We start from the raw sequence: 20,352 nt of genomic DNA, 5'->3' as shown, positions 1-20,352 counted from the left end.
GATAAAGTAGACACTTGTCTAAAATCCTTAGCCTAATTGTAATAGAAGTAATGCAAAAATTATTTCCATGCATATTATTTGACAGTACTGTGAACCTGAAGCCTATGTATTTTTAAATGTAAAACATGAATTTGAAATGTTTTATATTGTTATACACGGCAATTTTCTCTGTAACTGGATTGAACACGAAGTGTGCTGGAGTCTTTTTTCCATTGTAATGGAAACAGCGACCCACGTGATCAGGTTCTTGTGGTTTTATAATGAAGGAAATGGCAATCGCGTTGTTGGTGTGAGCAAGCCTGTGGACACACGCGAAACGCGTTCCTAAAACCGTAAAGAAATAAAGAGAATCTCTTTTAATTCAAACCGGAGTCCTCGTGTTGGTTTGGTATCCAGGGACTGGAGGGGAACTGGAGCTGGTGTATATATAAGTTTCAGGCACGTTATAGTTAGAAATTAGTATTTAAAAATACTTAGAAATTCACCGAAAAAAACATATGTTCCAGGGACGTTATAGTTACTTGGACATTGGACTCATATAAAACCATAGAAATTTGCCTGTTATAGTTAGTTGAGCTAACTATAACTCACGCGCCCGCAATCCACTGGTGATGACGTCACATATTACATCACTCAAGACATGGTCAGTGACATCACTCATGACATCACTGATGACATCTCAAATTAATGTATGAATCCACCTGGAGAAGTTACTGTAAGGATGAAAGGTTCTTTGTCTGAGCTATCTTGCACTAACACATCTGCTGCTCTGAGAAGGAACTTGCAAGTGGCCAGCTCCCCCTTACAGATACAATAATATTTGCATCCGTCTCCCACACTACCCACTGCCCGATTTGAGAACAATGAGTGGACATCCCACCCTCAAAAGTACTTCGTCGTAGTTAGCGTGTGTGAAATGGCCTTGACACGTACTCCCACCACAACCCTGCCCTTCACCCATTGCACACAGACCCGGCTCATTGCACCAAGCTATGCCATTTCATCCACAAGACTGGCACACAGCAAGTCAGTGCAGCTGCAAGCAGAACCACTGACGCATAGCAGGGCATCCCGAACACATGGTCAACTCCATTCACGTCCACCTATACCTTGCACGTCTGTTGCATGTCCTGGGTGCACTGCCTTTGCAAGTGCTGCGGATCACTTACCAGCACCATATACAAGTTACCGTGTTCCAACAAAACTTCTTCCTACTATGTATAAAATATTGCTGACACTACTTGGACAGGTGTGGCACAGCGCCCAGAGCACATGACTTCACAGCATAGGACACACAGTTTGGGCTCACAGTTTCCACAGAGTCCAGCAGCAGCTCAATTTAGCAGCATAACACTCTAGGCAATACCTCACTTAATTTCTGTACCCTGCACTATCAGACTGGTAGGGGTCAGTAGTTCAGTGCCTTTATCCCCGAGTCCGGCCGCAGCTCAGCTTACGCCCCCAGCGCCATCAGACCCGTACGAGTGAGTAGTTTGTACTTTCCAAATACCAAATTGATTTGATATGTGCAAATTTACCTTTGCACTCACTGTATAACACCCCCTAAACACCATGCACAACTTAAAATATTCAAAACAAAAGTTCCTCCGAGTAGGTATTACTACATGCTGACACCACTTGCACAGATGTGGCACAGTGGCCAGAGCACATGACTTCACAGCATATGACACACAGTTTGGACTCACGCTTTCATCCCAGATTCCGGCAGCAGCTCACTTTAGCAGCATGAGACTCTAGACAATACCTCAAATATTTTCTGTACCCTAGCAATTTCAGACCAGCAGGGGTCAGTAGTTTGTCTTAGTAGGTATAAACACATGCTGACACCACTTCCACAGATGTGATGCAATGGAGACGGCACCTGACTTCACAACATAAGACACACAGTTTGGGCTCACGCTTTAATCCCCGAGTCCCGCAGCAGCTCACCTTAGCAGCATCAGACTCTAGGCAAATCCTCACTTAATTTAAGTAGCCTAGCACTTTCAGCCCGGTAGGGATGAGTAGTTTGCTTCGCACCTCTGTATAGCACACCCTAAACACCCCACAGAGGTTACAGTGCTCCTACCCTCCTCTTTCCTCCTTTTTTCACCCTTTTTTCCCCTTACTCGCTTCAACAGAATCACAAAATGACTGCCAACACTTCCTAGTTGCAACCGCTCTCACCGCTCACAGGCAATAGCAGCAAGCTCGTGCTCGTAACGCCTCAGCCAATCAGATGGCAGAATTCCCAAATATCGATATCTGTAAATTTCAATATTTCTCCAAAACTACTGAACGTATTTACACCAAATAAACAAAAGCATGCTTTCTAGACCAAGACTCTTCTCCCTTCCAAATTTGGGGTAATTCCGTTCACCCGTTTGACCTGTAGCCTTGTCTAAAGTTTCCTACGAAAATGAACATGGAGAAAACACGATTTGGGACCCCCCTTTTTTCTCGGTCCCCCTTGATGAATCACCCCCAAACTATCAACATAGGAGCTGATATGAACAAAGAATTAGTTTAGATAATTTCATGAAGATTCATCGAACGACGCCAAAGTTATAAGCAAAACAATAAATGCTCTTCCTATGGAAACTTGGTCCTAACTATAACTACCTACTGGGGGAGATAAGGACATGCCTGTGTAAATTAACTTCAATGCAGCACAGAACTTAGGAGTCCATGCCCTACGTGATGGTACAAGTGCATCTGGGACTTTCCAATATATATATATTTATATCTATATTCATTTAAAAAACCATAGGTTTCACACACGTTATAGTTAGGAATTAGCATTTAAAAAACCTTGCAAATTCACTTAAAAAACCATAGGTTTCACACATGTTATAGTTAGCTGGACATTTCACTCGTAAAAAACCAATGAAATTCCCCCGTTGTAGTTAGTTCAGATAACTATAACTCGCGCGCCCGCAATCCACTGCTCATGACGTCACATATTACATCACTCATGACATGGTCAGTGGCATCACTCATGATATCACTGATGACATCATCCTTGTGATAGAGTGACGGTCGCGCGAGTTATAGTTATCTGAACTAACTATAACTGGGGAATTTCATTGTTTTTTTACGAGTGAAATGTCCAGCTAACTATAACATGTGTGAAACCTATGGTTTTTTTAAGTGAATTTGCAAGGTTTTTTAAATGCTAATTCCTAACTATAACGTGTGTGAAACCTATGGTTTTTTAAGTGAATTTGTAAGGTTTTTTATATGCTAAGTTATGTATGTTTTATTATATTTTTTATATATATATATATTTTTTTTTAAGGTTTTTCACCGTGCGCACACCCCGCGATTTTTTGAAAAAAAAAGAAAATGTTTTTTCACCCTTCGGGATCCTTCAGGGACCCCCTGACAAAGACTAGGGGGTCAGGAACTCTCTACCCTGCCCCCTTTTCACGTTCTCCACCTTTCTTTTTCACAGTCAGACACAAAACACACAAAATGGCGGCCGACACTTCCTGATTTCGACCGATTCGAACGTTGACTGACATGTAACCATCTATCAGAATTACGCTCGCGCACATTAAGGTGCGCGCACGGTGCGCGCACGGTGCGCACCTATAGATATTTATGTACTTTTAACTGCAATTTTCTCAGGAACTACTGAACAGATTGACTCCATATATGCAAAAGGCACATCCCTGACCTGAGGACTACCTATTTTCCAAATTTCAAGTAATTCTGTTCAGCCGTTCGGGCTGTACCTTCGACTAAAGGTCCTATGGGAAAATGCATGGGGAAAACACGTTTTGGGACCCCCCTTTTTTCTCAGCCTCCGCTTGATGATTCACCCCGAGACTTTCAGGGCAGGAGCTGAGCGGAGCGCCCCATTAGTTTTGAAAATTTCACGAGGATTCGTCAACCGGCGGCAAAGTTATTCAAAATAGAATTTTCACATTTCCTATGGAAACTCGGTCCTAAATATAACTATCTACTGGTGACCGCCAGTAGATTATATATATATATATTACCTACTGGCGGTCGCCAGTAGGTAGTTATAGTTAGGACCACGTTTCCATAGGAAATCCGCAACATTGTATTTTGAATAACTTTGGCGCCAGTCGACGAATCCTCGCAAATTTTTCAAAATAGGTGGGGCGCTACGCTCCGCTCCTACCCTGAAAGTCTCGGGGGGATTCGTCAAGCGGGGGCTGAGATAAAAGGGGGGTCCCAAAACGCGTTTTTCCCATGCATTTTTCCATAGGACCTTTAGACAGGGCTACAGCCCGAACGGCTGAACAGAATTACTAGAAATTTGGCAGAGAGGTAGTCCTCAGGTCAAGGAAGTGCCTTTTGTAGGTTTGGTGTAAATCTGTTCAGTAGATTCTGAGAAAATAGCCTTTAAATCAATATATATATCTGAGCCAGCTTACGGTGCGCTTACGGTACGCTTACCGTACGCGTACGGTGGCGTGCGCGAGCGCGATTCTGATTGGCTCTTAGATCTTAGTAAACATTCGAATCGGCCGAAACCAGGAAGCGGCGGCCGCCATTTTCTCTCTCGCACTGAGAGTGATGTTTAAAATATAAAGCACAAAAACATGTAAAGGGGCTGTTTAGACAGCTCCCACACACATAGCAATGTTGAGGGAGTCCCCAAAGATCCCCCAAGGCCAAAAACGGAATTTTTATTTTTTCGCTAATTTCGCCGATTACGCTTACCGTACACGTACGGTAAAAAATTATAAAAAAAAAAAAATTATCCACACTCTCCCCACCCCGTGTGCAATTGGTGCCCGAAGGGCACCAATTGTGCATGGCTTACTATAGATGAGTTAAACTAAAATATTTTTAAAAAAATAATAAAAAAAAAAATTATCCACACTCTCTCCACCCCGTGTGCAAATGGTGCCCGAAGGGCACCATTCGTGCATGGCTTATAACATATACGAAAAATTTAAATATTACCTTTCAAAACGAAGTGCATCATATGTCCTCCATGTGCGCACGGTGCGCGAAGCGCATCGTGCGTACATGGCCCATCTAGCGTAACGTGGGCACGCGGTGCGCGTAGCGCACCGCGTGCCCACCGTGCGTGCACGGCACTAACTGCGTAAAGTGGGCGCGCACGCCACGAATGGCGTAAAGTAACTTAGCATTTAAAAAAACGTACAAATTCACTGAAAAAACCATAGGTTTCACACACGTTATATTTAGGAATTAGCATTTAAAAAACCTTGCAAATTCACTGAAAAAACCATAGGTTTCACACATGTTATAGTTAGCGGAAATTTTACTGATAAAAAAACAATGAAATTCCCCCGTTATAGTTAGTGCAGGCAACTATAACTCACGCGACCGCAATCTTCTGCTGATGACATATGTGTCTTTATGAAAAAAAAATATTTGTAATATATGTATAGCTAAAAATGTATGGAAGAAGACATGGGCAAATAAGTGTCTAAATACAGTATTAGCATCAGCAGAGGATTGCGGTCGCGTGAGTTATAGTTGCCTGCACTAACTATAACGGGGGAATTTCATTGGTTTTTTATCAGTAAAATTTCCGCTAACTATAACATGTGTGAAACCTATGGTTTTTTCAGTGAATATATATATAGATATATATATGTATATATATATATATATATATATATATATATATATATATATATATATATATATATATATATATATATATATATATATATATATATATATATATATATATATATATATATATATATCACTCCTAGGGTAGACCTTAAACACCACATAGGGCAGGTTGCAGTGTATTTAAAGAGCTGAACATGTACTTTTGAGTGACACATGTCCTGCTAATGAAAAACACACAAATTTGTGTGTGTGTGGGATCATGATCCAATGTACCATACTTGCGAACATTTTGAACTTGGTAAGAGGGAGATTTTGAAAAAAAACTGGGGTATTGATTTTCCCCTTTGAGTTACATTGAAAAAGAGGAGATTGTAGACAGGAGACAGATAAAATAAAGCCCATTTGAGCTTAAAAACATTGGACATTTCCTGGCTGAATCGGGTCTGTTGGCATGTATGGTTGTACTACCATTGCCTCTTCCTTCTGCCCACAATGGTCTATTACATTGCCACAGCCTCTCTTGCAAGTCCTGTATTGTTGGTTTGTTGCCTCTGCCCCCCTTTCCACTGCCCTCCATAGTCTGTTGTGCTGCCTTGATCCTTCCTGCCTGCTCAGTGTGGTTAAATTGTTGCCTTTGCACCCTCCTACCTGCCTTCAATTTTCAGAGTCCGTGCCCCTGGCCTCTGCCTCTCAACAGTATCCTAATGAACAACTTGATTGCTAACATTCTATATTTATTACAAAAGTGTGGAACGCCTGACGTCATCTTGATGTAATCAAAACTGTAATACCTAGAGCATTTCCTTTAGAAATTACATATATGAGAGGGTCTTATTGGCATCAAAATTATGGTTAGTGCTCTAAAAGACTAAAATAAGGACATAATTTATGAGTTTTCAAATAGCGAGAAAGCACTGTTAAATTATTTGTTACCTTTATGTTTTTTTATCCAGTTGACCACTTGATTAAATGTTGCACTTAGGGGAGAGGATGTGGTGTTACTTCCAGAACTGCAGACTTTGCAACTGGGGAACCAGGTTGGAGTTTCTGCTTCAGCTCGACATTCTGTGATTCTGGTCAAATCACTTAGTCTCCCCATGTCTACAACCAAAATGAATTTGTTCTTGTGTGATGTAACCAATGCTCATGTAAAGCACTCCAATACCTGACAGGTCTGCACTATATAACACTGCAAAAACACAAAATAATAAGTGTTTTGCACACTTCTGTCATTGGGCTATATTTGGGCTACATCTGGGTGATTTTGGGCTACATTTGGGCTCTTTTGTCTCCGGTGGCCATCTTGGGAGATGTATTTGTTATGAAGTTTCCTAATTTCCTCATGTACTGCAGTCTCCTCAGTAGGAAATGCTTTCAGTTTTTTACTTTGATTCCATCATGAAGGTATTCAGATATGTCACACATTTGACATAAATTCTGAATGTTAGCACTCTAGTTGCTCATTAGATTACTGTAGTAAAACTACTGTTCACCATGGAAGTCTGCTCCTGGTATTAAAAGTGCATGTTTCAGTCTGCATGTCAGAATTTTTTAATGAAATAGAAGAGGATTTGAGAAGTCACTCAAAATGTGCCCTCATTTTCTTTCTTCAGCATTAATCATAATTTCTATGGCAAAATGAACCCCCTCATTGTGTTCCTTTTTAAATTAAATGTTTTAAGTGTTACCAGTTTATTCCAATCAAGATGGCTTCAGGTGTGCCATACTTTTGTCATAATGAAGACAGTAAGCGCTCTAGTTGTTTTTAAGAACACTCTGGGACATTCTGTCATTGGGCTATACTTGGGCTACATCTGGGTGATATTTGGGCTATATTTGGGCTCTTTTGTCTCTGGTGGCCATCTTGGCAGACTTATTTGTTATGAAGTTTCTTAATTTCCTCATTTACTGCAGTCTCCTCAGGAAATACTTTCAGTTTTTTACTTTGATTCCAAAGGCATTCAGATGTGTCACACATTTGCCATACATTCAGAATGTTAGCACTCTTTTTGCTCATTAGATCACTGTAGTAAAGCTACTGCTCACCAGGGAAAACTGCTGCTGGTATTGAAAGTGCATGTTTCAGTCTGCATGTCAGAATTTTTTAATGAAATAGAAGAGGATTTGAGAAGTCACTCAAAATGTGCCCTAATTTTTCTTTCTGCAGCACTAATCATACTTTTTATGGAAAAATGAACCCCCTCATTGTGTTCCTTTTTAAATTAAATGTTTTAAGAGTTACCACTTTAATCCAAGCAAGATGGCTTCAGGTGTGCCATACGTTTATCATAAGTAGGACTGTTAGCGCTCTAGTTGTTCTTTGGAACACTCTGGGAAGCTGCAGTAGAACACAAAGGAATCAACTGACAGTCTCTGCCCTTGTTGGATGTACATGTTTTACTGAGAATGCCAGACTTCATTCTCACATGACTGAGAAAGATAATGTGAATTTACAGAAAATAAGCTCTCAGTTTAGCTGATAGATCACCTTCCAAACCTCTGTGGGAAAAGCATGAGAAAATATTTTTCTCTCAATCATGATATCCCAGCAGAAGGCTTTTTCACATGGTGAAATCACCTTAGAACATACCACAAATCCTAAAATGAGTATGGTACCATCAACAAATGATTTATAATGTAACTAAAGTCTTAAAACCTTCTATTAACTGCAATGCTTTTTAATGAGGTGCTATCATGTATATTGGTCCCAAGATGGCTGCCAACACTTCTTGGATGAAGTGCTGACAGCCAATCAGATCTCAGGATGAGATGTGTGGTTAGGCTCCGCCCACATATATATATGATTTTACTTTTGATTTTCTCAGGAACTACTGAACAGATTGACACCAGACCTACAAAAGGCACATCCCTGACCTGAGGACTACCTCTCTGCCAAATTTCAAGTAATTCTGTTCAGCCGTTCGGGCTGTACCTTGGACTAAAGGTCCCTATGGAAAATTGCATGGGGAAAACGCATTTTGGGACCCCCCTTTTTTCTCAGCCCCTGCTTGACGAATCCCCCCGAGACTTTCAGGGTCGGAGCGGAGCGCCCCACCTATTTTGAAAATTTCGCGAGGATTAGTCAACCGGCGCCAAAGTTATTCCAAATAGAATGTTGCGGATTTCCTATGGAAACACGGTCCTAACTATAACTATCTACTGGCGACCGCCAGTAGATAAGATAATATATATATATTCACAGAAAAAAACATAGGTTTCAGGCACGTTATAGTTAGGAATTAGCATTTAAAAAACCTCAGAAATTCACTGAAAAAACCATAGGTTTCAGGGGTGTTATAGTTAGCTGGACTTTTCACTTGTACAAAACCATTGAAATTCCCCCGTTATAGTTAGTTCAGCTAACTATAACTCGCGCGCCCGCAATGCACTGCTGATGACGTCACATATTACATCACTCATGACATGGTCAGTGACATCACTCATGACTTCACTGATGACATCTCAAATGACATCACTGATGACATCACTGATGACATCATCCAGTGAATGTGTGTTTTTCTGAAAATTAAATATGTTTTATATATGTATATCTCAAGGTCGATGGAAGAATAAATGGGTATATAAGTGTCTAAATGGATGATTTGTTTTTGAAAAATTGATTGTGTAACTGACTGATTAAGTGTATCATAGTGAATACATGGCTTAGTGAGTAATGTTTAAATATGTAAATATCTGTATCAGTCTCTCACTTTGTGTATAAGTGGCTGCATGGGTTGGTGAGTAGCTACATGGGTGTCTATATAGGTTATTAGTTGGTTTTTGGAGTATCAGTCTGAGTGTCTGCATGGTTCGGTGGGGGGTATTACGTAGTGCATAGGTGCATGAATGAGTGACTCACTGTTTGTATGTGTTGAACACAGCATGTGTGCAGGACTGTATGGGTGGATGAGTGTGTGTATGGGTGTGTTAGTGAGTGAATGACTGTCTCAATAGTGTCTTTATGAGTAACTACATATGTTTTAAACTAGTATATGTGACTATTGGTGTATATATGTGAGTATATGTGAGAGTGAGAGATTGAAAGAGTTCCTGTATGAATAAGTATGTGTTTCTATAAGTGATTGTTTAAAAGACTAAGTATGTGTAAGTTTCCGTAGAAGTAAGTATGGTGGTGTGTGTATAACTGTATATGCAAGTAAATGTATGTTTGATTCTTTATTAGCATGAGTGACTATGTGTGTGAGTAACTCTATGGATGAGTGGCATTGTGTAACAGGATGTATAGGTGTATGAGTACATATGATGAGTGAGTACATGTATGAGTGACTGTATAGGACTGTTGGTGAATGAGTGGATGTGTATGTGGATCTTAGAATTACTGAAGAGGTTGTTGTAACTGGTATTGGTATGTCCATTGTTTTGAAAATTTTAGTCTCTATTTTTGAATGTGTGTATCAAAGGTTATATTAGGGTGAGAGGAGGTCTGCCACTCTATCACAAGGATGATGTCATCAGTGATGTCATCAGTGATGTCATTTGAGATGTCATCAGTGATGTCATGAGTGATGTCACTGACCATGTCATGAGTGATGTAATATGTGACGTCATCAGCAGTGCATTGCGGGCGCGCGAGTTATAGTTAGCTGAACTAACTATAACGGGGGAATTTCAATGGTTTTGTACAAGTGAAAAGTCCAGCTAACTATAACACCCCTGAAACCTATGGTTTTTTCAGTGAATTTCTGAGGTTTTTTAAATGCTAATTCCTAACTATAACGTGCCTGAAACCTATGGTTTTTTCTGTGAATTTCAAAGGTTTTTTAAATGCTAATTTCTAACTATGCCTACAGAGATAGGACATGTGAAGAAAGAAGAAAAAATGCACAGAAAGAAACAAAAGAAGTGCAGAAAGAAGCAACAGAAGTCCTCAAATACGAAGATAAGTGCAGGAAGAAGGATAACGTGCAGAAAGAACAAAAAGAAGAGCAGAAAGAAGCCTTGTTGCAAAATCATCCTGTACCCTCAACTTTTTCAGACGGATACTGGTGGTAACTGAGTCTGACTAACCAGTCCTAGAGCCAGTGCTATGTTAAAAGACACTTAGAATACAGTGAAAACCCCTACATACACTAGGGAACATTATGCGTTGGGGTCCCCCTGTGATTAGCATGACCTCCTCTGTAAGCCCCTAGTATATAATAGGGCATGGGGATTAAAACTACCTCTTAAAACAGGCTACAGGGCGTTTTTGCACATGTTAACTCAGGCCCCGTCCCCTCCCTTCACCACTGTGTAAACACGCCCTGTGTCCATTTTTAGTTGGGAGATTAAGTTCATTTGAATCCTGAGGGGCCCTAGGGTCCAACTAGCCCACTAGGTACCTCCAGTAAGTGCCACAGAGCTGCGTTGCAGAGAGGTGTAAAAAGTGGCACGGCCTGGACCACCTCTCTGCAATGCAGCTCAGTGGCGCTTACTGGAAGCACTTGGTGGGCTAGTTAGCCCCCAGGGGCCCTCAGTATTGAAGGAAAATTATATCCCCAATTTAAAACGTGCCATAGTGCGTGTTTGCACACGTCACCTCAGGCCCCGTCCCCTCCCTTCACCACTGTGTAAACGCGCCCTGTGGCTGTTCTAAGTTGAGAGATTAAGTCCCCTTAAATCCTAAGGGTCCCTAGGGTCAAACTAGACCACTAGGTACCTCCAGTAAGCGCCACAGAGCTGCGTTGCAGAGAGGTGTAAAAAGGGGCTTGGCCTCAGAACACCTGGCTGCAGCGCAGCTCCCTGGCGCATACTGGAGATGCCTGTTGGGGGCGCGTTTGCAGAGTGCTGCACGGAGGGGGCATGGCCTCCGGCACGATGCCAGTCTTTTATTTATTTTAGTTTTTTAAGAAGGGGGGCTGTTTGGTTCCCCTTCTTATTCTAATTTATTGGCCCTGATGACCCCATCCCCCAGGGCCAGTCTCCTAATTATATTTTTTTGACCCCAATCCCCAGGGCCGGCCACTGTTTTTTATTATTTTTAAAAAATATATATTTATAGACACACCTAGGACATGCTGGACAAACCGTACGTACCTATCACCATGACGATTTGCGTGATATTCATTAAAAGGCGACTATGCATGCAATGAATCCACGTGGAATGTATTTACACCACTAGTGAAGCTCTGACATGTCTGATGCCCTACCGTGCCTAATCCTGGTAGACACCCTTGTCGTTTATTTATACAAACATGGGTAGCTATTGACGGGCACATTTAATACACATGCACACCAAGCCATTCAAAGGGGATTCGACAAAAATTTGACCAAAACTATGCAAAAAACCCCCCTCACGGTTAATAAAACACACATCCACTGCCGGATGTGTAATACTTTTTATTTTACTTTCTGGAAAGGGGACGAACATCACTTGAGAGTCACAGCGTGCTCCTGACAGAGCCCAATGCTGTGTTACACCCACCATTGCCTGCCGAGTGCCACACACCTCTGTGTTGTATTCCACTAGCTAGTGCATATGCTATGACACTCTCTAGCCCATGTGCACTGTAACACCACCCCGTGAATATGTCATGCCACACTTGTCTTCGCACGGGTTATATTGCCCCATCTAACGCGCCTTTCTCGATGCCTATGTTATAACGCACAGTGCTATGCCATACATATTACAATCTGGGATCCATATCTTTGTCACAGTGCATATGCAACGTTACACTCCCCAGCACATATTTTATATTACAACTTTAGAGACTAGTTAGGTTACACAACACTGCCCTGTGCATATTACACTCCAAGGCGCATATCGCATAGCACGCGCTAGTGCCTGTGCTATCTCGCGCTCTCCAATGAATCTGTCATTGCGCACAATGTATTGCATATTATATTTCACGCCCGGTTCATCTTATATCACACTTTTTGGTGCATAGTTTATACCATACACTATATCTAGTTTTCATTTTCAATCGTGCTCTCAGGACTATGTTCTATATAACACTGTGTTCACCTACCCTTTTCACGGGCATTACATTTTGCGATAGGGGGTGGAGGGTCAGGGGGTGTTTCTGCCAAGTGAGCCCGGAGTCACAGTCACAAACGTCCTCTTCTTCCTGAATAAAAGTGAGATTATGCTGCATACTTGTTCATATTTTAAGTAGTTCGCACAGACACAATGTTTTAAAAACAATAAAGTTCCTAATACCCGCATTCTCTGAACAGTTAGCTTGCTGCCCCATCCCCTTCCTCCCTATCCTCTGTTGTGTGAATCCATGGACTAGCCTCCTCCCTCCTGCCATGCATGGTCTGATGTGCTGCCACTGCCCTCAATTTAGTATGATGTACCGGTCCACTCCTCCTGCCCTCCATTGCCCAATTCTATGCCCCATCATTGACCTCCTGCTTAAACTCTGTGCTTAGCTTGCTGCCCCTGTTCTCCTTCCCCCTGCCCTCCGATGTCTTTGTGCATGCCCCTGCTCCATCCGTTTTGCCCACCATGTCCCATGGACCTGCCACTCCTATCTACTCTGAGTGTTCTGTTGAGCTGCCACTCCCCTCCCACCTGCCTAGCATTGTCAGATGACTGTAACCTGTCCCTGCCACCTCCACCCTGCCTGTCCACATGCCATGCCCCTATCCTCTTCCTCTTGTCCTACATGGTCCATTGTACTGCCACACCCTTCTGCCCTCCCTGGTCTGTTGTGCTGCAACTGCTCCTCCTGCCTGCCCCGTGTGGTCTGTTGTGAGGTCCCTTCCCCTGAACTTTCTTGTCTGTGCACAGGTCCTGACCCTCCCTTCTATCCTCCATCGTCCTTTGTGCATGCCCCTCCACCCTCCTTCTTGCCCATCATAGCCATTGTGCTGCCACTAACTCTCCCACTTGCCATGCATGGTCTTCTGTGCTGCCATGGCCCCTCCCACCTTCCCTGTGTGGTCAGTTAGCTGCCCCTGACCCCCTCCCACCTTCCCTCCATGGTATGTGTGTATGCCATCACAGTCTCACTGTTGCTCTTCATGGTGTGTCTTGCTTCTAGTGCCCATCCTGCCTGACCTCCATGGCTATCTTGCTGCTCCTGCCCTGCCCCCTTGCCCCCAGCCCTACTCCCTCCCTCCTGGCTTGTCTGTTCCATTGTAATGCCCCTGATCCGTCCCTCCTGCCCTTTATGGTCTGTTATGCTGCAGCTTTCTCTCCTGTCTGTCCATTATGGTCAGCTAGCTACCATTGCCTCTTGCCCCTCTGTTCTCTGTTGTCCATGTGCATGGTCCTGTCCCCTCCCTCTTGCTTTCTATGGATTGTTGTGCTGCACTCCCGTCCTGCATGCCCTGTGTGGTGTATTGTGCTGCTGCAAACCCTGATGCCTGCCCTGCAGGGTCAGTTTGGTGCACCTCTCCATGTCCATCCTGTCCTCTGTTATCCAAGTCCATGTCCCTATCCCATTTCCTTCCATGATCCAATGTACCATACTTGCGAACATTTTGAACTTGGTAAGAGGGAGATTTTGAAAAAAAACTGGGGTATTGATTTTCCCCTTTGAGTTACATTGAAAAAGAGGATATTGTAGACAGGAGACAGATCAAATAAAGCCCATTTGAGCTTAAAAACATTGGACGTTTCCTGGCTGAATCGGGTCTGTTGGCATGTATGGTTGTACTACCATTGCCTCTTCCTTCTGCCCACAATGGTCTATTACATTGCCACAGCCTTGAAGGAGGGTAGATTTTGTATCACAGGGGGCCCCTGGCCCGTTCTGTCCACACCTGAAGTATGAGACCCTTGTCCTTGCCCTGCCAGCTGCATTTGTAGGCCGTATTAAATTGACCAGCGGGTCCTGTGTTGCTATTTAATTATCCTGAGACATCCTTACCACTCAGCCAGCATAAAACCCCTGTGTAGGCCCTTCTGTTCAATATGTAGGCCTCTTTGTTAAATTGACCATAGCTCTGCAATTTTAGTGTATAGCAGTCTGAAGGCAGGTCTGCGAGGCCTTCTGATCCAAACTAGTAGCCCCCACCCTACCCGAGTGCTCCGTGCTCGGTATCAAAGTTCAACATCCCCCTGAAGCTGTCGACATACAGTAGGCTGCATCCTGGACTGGTACTTGCTTCCTGGGCAGGTTTCCCGCTTTTAAGGAAGTGGCAACCGCAGAGCGTCAAGTTAGGAGAACTGAGGAGATTTTATACATGAATATATTGAATTCCCGTACAATACCCATTATTTTCTGCTTGCTCTATGGAACTTACGATAAGCGATTGGCCTGAGAGACTGACCTTTTCACCCAGTCTATTGTCAGCATTAAGTGGGTAAATGAAGAAATGTCTGGTAAAATCTGCAGACGAAGCTTTTGGGTAGCATACGTAGGTAGATGTAGCATGCAAAGGAGCCCACAAAATGATATAAAAAGGGAGCACCCACAGATATCGACGGACTACCTCGCCGTCTGTATGTAGGTTAACAGGCAGTGCAGGTTTTCCCCAAGAGCTGGGAGCTCTTGTCTTCCTTTGCTTAAAATGTCTTGCTCTGCTTTGCTTGAAGTATCTTATTCTATTTTACCTATATGAAATGTCATGTTATGTTTAACCATTGTTCTCTTTACTTTTGCATTTAAAAGATTTTGTATTGTAATTGCAGGAATGCTTGCTCTAAGAGTAAACGTGAGTGTTCCTAGGTAACATTTTCCTTGGTGTAACTTGTTTCTCATGATGCATTTATAGATGTGTTTTCTCTCTCTCTCTGTCAGTACATTAATTGAGATACAGAGAATATTATGACAGCTGTATGATTATCTGGATTCTGTATTTTGTACTTTATGTCTCTATTCTGCGGTTTCTTTGAAGTTGCATCTTCTCATTAAACTGCCATTGTATTCTGCCTCCAATTCCATGTCTCATATGTCTGTTTTCTTCATTTTTGGAGCAAGCGTTCCTAGGCACCCCGGCTCAAATTAAGGTGCCCCTTTTGTCCCTGACTCACTCTCCTGCTCAGTTCTGTGGTGGCTCCCGGGGATCTGGGGACCGCCCCTAGCTTCCTTGACCCGTAATAGATCTTCCCCCCAACAGCCTCTCTTGCAAGTCCTGTATTGTTGGTTTGTTGCCCCTGCCCCCCTTTCCACTGCCCTCCATAGTCTGTTGTGCTTCCACGGCCCTTCCTGCCTGCTCAGTGTGGTTAAATTGTTGCCTTTGCACCCTCCTACCTGCCTTCAATTTTCAGAGTCCGTGCCCCTGGCCTCTGCCTCTCAACAGTATCCTAATGAACAACTAGATTGCTAACATTCTATATTTATTACAAAAGTGTGGAACGCCTGACATCATCTTGATGTAATCAAAACTGTAATACCTAGAGCATTTCCTTTAGAAATTACATATATGAGAGGGTCTTATTGGCATCAAAATTATGGTTAGTGCTCTAAAAGACTAAAATAAGGACATATTTTCTGAGTTTTCAAATAGCGACAAAGCACTTTTAAATTATTTGTTATCTTTATGTTTTTTTATCCAGTTGACCACTTGATTAAATGTTGCACTTAGGGGAGAGGATGTGGTGTTACTTCCAGAACTGCAGACTTTGCAACTGGGGAACCAGGTTGAAGTTTCTGCTTCAGCTCGACATTCTGTGATTCTGGTCAAATCACTTAGTCTCCCCATGTCTACAACCAAAATAAATGTGTTCTTGTGTGATGTAACCAATGCTCATGTAAAGCACTCCAATACCTGACAAGTCTGCACTATATAACACTGCAAAAACACAAAATAATAAGTGTTTTGCACACTTCTGTCATTGGGCTATATTTGGGCTACATCTGGGTGATTTTGGGCTACATTTGGGCTCTTTTGTCTCCGGTGGCCATCTTGGGAGATTTATTTGTTATGAAGTTTCCTAATTTCCTCATGTACTGCAGTCTCCTCAGTAGGAAATGCTTTCAGTTTTTTACTTTGATTCCATCATGAAGGTATTCAGATATGTCACACATTTGCCATAAATTCTGAATGTTAGCACTCTAGTTGCTCATTAGATCACTGTAGTAAAACTACTGCACCATGGAAGTCTGCTCCTGGTATTAAAAGTGCATGTTTCAGTCTGCATGTCAGAATTTTTTAATGAAATAGAAGAGGATTTGAGAAGTCACTCAAAATGTGCCCTCATTTTCTTTCTTCAGCATTAATCATAATTTCTATGGCAAAATGAACCTCCTCATTGTGTTCCTTTTTAAATTAAATGTTTTAAGTGTTACCAGTTTATTCCAATCAAGATGGCTTCAGGTGTGCCATACTTTTGTCATAATGAAGACAGTAAGCGCTCTAGTTGTTTTTAAGAACATTCTGGGACATTCTGTCATTGGGCTATACTTGGGCTACATCTGGGTGATATTTGGGCTACATTTGGGCTCTTTTGTCTCTGGTGGCCATCTTGGGAGACTTATTTGTTATGAAGTTTCCTAATTTCCTCATTTACTGCAGTCTCCTCAGTAGGAAATACTTTCAGTTTTTTACTTTGATTCCATCAAGAAGGCATTCAGATGTGTCACACATTTGCCATAAATTCAGAATGTTAGCACTCCTTTTGCTCATTAGATCACTGTAGTAAAGCTACTGCTCACCAGGGAAAACTGCTGCTGGTATTGAAAGTGCATGTTTCAGTCTGCATGTCAGAATTTTTTTATGAAATAGAAGAGGATTTGAGAAGTCACTCTAAATGTGCCCTAATTTTTCTTTCTGCAGCACTAATCATACTTTTTATGGAAAAATGAACCCCCTCATTTTGTTCCTTTTTAAATTAAATGTTTTAAGAGTTACCACTTTAATCCAAGCAAGATGGCTTCAGGTGTGCCATACGTTTATCATAAGTAGGACTGTTAGCGCTCTAGTAGTTCTTTGCAACACTCTGGGAAGCTGCAGTAGAACACAAAGGAATCAACTGACAGTCTCTGCCCTTGTTGGATGTACATGTTTTACTGAGAATGTCAGACTTCATTCTCACATGACTGAGAAAGATAATGTGAATTTACAGAAAATAAGCTCTCAGTTTAGCCTATAGATCACCTTCCAAACCTCTGTGGTAAAAGCATGCGAAAATATTTTTCTCTCAATCATGATATCCCAGCAGAAGGCTTTTTCACATGGTGAAATCACCTTAGAACATACCACAACTCCTAAAATGAGTATGGTACCATCAACAAATGATGTATAATGTAACTAAAGTCTTAAAACCTTCTATTAACTGCAATGCTTTTTAATGAGGTGCTATCATGTATATTGGTCCCAAGATGGCTGCCAACACTTCTTGGATGAAGTGCTGACAGCCAATCAGATCTCAGGATGAGATGTGTGGTTAGGCTCCGCCCACATATATATATGCTTTTAAATGCTATTTTCTCAGGAAATACTGAACAGATTTACACCAGACCTGCAAAAGGCACTTCCTTGACCTTATGGCTACCTCTCTGCCAAATTTCAAGTAATTCTGTTCAGCCGTTCGGGCTGTAGCTGTGTCTAAAGGTCCTATGGAAAAATGCATGGGGAAAACGCGTTTTGGGACCCCCCTTTTTTCTCGGCCCCTGCTTGACGAATCCCCCCGAGACTTTCAGGGTAGGAGCGGAGCGTAGCGCCCCACCTATTTTGAAAATTTCGCGAGGATTCGTCGACCGGCGCCAAAGTTATTCCAAATAGAATGTTGCGGATTTCCTATGGAAACAGGGTCCTAACTATAACTACCTACTGGCGACCGCCAGTAGGTAATATATATATATATATATATATATATATATATTCACTGAAAAAACCATAGGTTTCACACACGTTATAGTTAGGATTTAGCATTTAAAAAACATTGCAAATTCAGTGAAAAAACCATAGGTTTCACACAGGTTATAGTTAGCGGACATTTCACTCGTAAAAAACCATTGAAATTCCCCCGTTATAGTTAGTTAAGCTAACTATAACTCGCGCACCCGCAATCCACTGCTGATGACGTAACATATTACATCACTCATGACATGGTCAGTGACATCACTCATGATATCACTGATGACATCTCAAATGACATCACTGATGACATCATCCAGTGAATGTGTGTTTTTCTGAAAATTAAATATGTTTTATATATGTATATCTCAAGGTCGATGTAAGAATAAATGGGTATATAAGTGTCTAAAAGGATGATTTGTTTTTGAAAAATTGATTGTGTAACTGACTGATTTTAAGTGTAACTTAGTGAATACATGGCTTAATGAGTAATGTTTAAATATGTAATTTTCTGTATCAGTCTCTCACTTTGTGTATAAGTGTCTGCATGGGTTGGTGAGTAGCTACATGGGTGTTTATATTGGATTTTAGGTTGTTTTTTGAGTATCAGTCTGAGTGTCTGCATGGTTCGGTGGGGGGTTTAACGTAGTGCATAGGTGCATGAATGATTGTCTCTCTGGTTGTATGTTTTGAAGACAGCATGTGTGCATGACTGTATGGTTGGATGAGTGTGTGTATGGGTGTGTTAGTGAGTGAATGACTGTCTCAATAGTGTCTTTATGAGTTACTAAATATGTTTTAAAGAAGTATATTTGACTATTGGTGTATATAAGTGAGTATGTGTGAGAGTGAGAGATTGAAATAGTTCCTGTATGAATAAGTATGTGTTTTTATTAGTGATTATTTAAAAAAGTAAGTATGTGTAAGTTTCTGTAGAAGTACGTGTTGAGGTGTGTGTATAACTGAATATGCAAGTAAATGGATGTTTGACTCTTTATTAGCATGAGTGACTATGTGTGTGAGTAACTCTATGGATGAGTGGCAATGTGTAACAGGATGTATAGGTGTATGAGTACATATGATGAGTGAGTACATGTATGAGTGACTGTACAGGACTGTTGGTGAATGAGTGGATGTGTATGTGGATCTAAGAATTACTGAATAGGTTATTGTAACTGGTATTGGTATGTCCATTGTTTTGAAAATTGTAGTCTCTATTTTTGAATGTGTGTATCAAAGGTTATATTAGGGTGAGAGGAGGTCTACCACTCTGTCACAAGGATGATGTCATCAGTGATGTCATTTGAGATGTCATCAGTGATGTCATGAGTGATGTCACTGACCATGTCATGAGTGATGTAATATGTTACGTCATCAGCAGTGGATTGCGGGTGCGCGAGTTATAGTTAGCTTAACTAACTATAACGGGGGAATTTCAATGGTTTTTTACGAGTGAAATGTCCGCTAACTATAACCTGTGTGAAACCTATGTTTTTTTCACTGAATTTGCAAGGTTTTTTAAATGCTAAATCCTAACTATAACGTGTGTGAAACCTATGGTTTTTTCAGTGAATTTGCAACGTTTTTTAAATGCTAATTCCTAACTATAACGTGTGTGAAACCCATGGTTTTTTCAGTGAATTTGTATGGTTTTTTAAATGCTAATTCTTACCTATAACATGTGTGATTCCCATGGTTTTTTCATTGATTTTGTATGATTTTTTTTATTATAAATTCTTATATTAAATGTGTTTTTTTTTTAAAAAAGCAAGTTTGGTTTTTTTTTTGTTTTTTTTTACTTTATATTCTCTTAAAACACTATGTTTATTTTTTTTAAATTCTGCAATATATTAATTTTTCTCTTTTTTTTTTTACCAAACAGGTAAGATATATTAGTATAACATAAAAATTCTTTTTTTCCTTTTATTTATTTATTTTTTTTTACTTTATATTCTCTTAAAACACTATGCTTAATTTTTTTAAATTCTGCAATATATTAATTTTTCTCATTTTTTTTTTTACTAAACAGGTAAGATATATTAGTATAACATAGAAATTCTTTTTTTCGTA

The sequence above is a fragment of the Triturus cristatus genome, chromosome 4_1 (genome assembly GCF_964204655.1).
Source record: "Triturus cristatus chromosome 4_1, aTriCri1.1, whole genome shotgun sequence".
NCBI classification, from domain to species: Eukaryota; Metazoa; Chordata; class Amphibia; order Caudata; family Salamandridae; genus Triturus; species Triturus cristatus.
Note: the sequence above shows the minus strand (reverse complement) of the source record.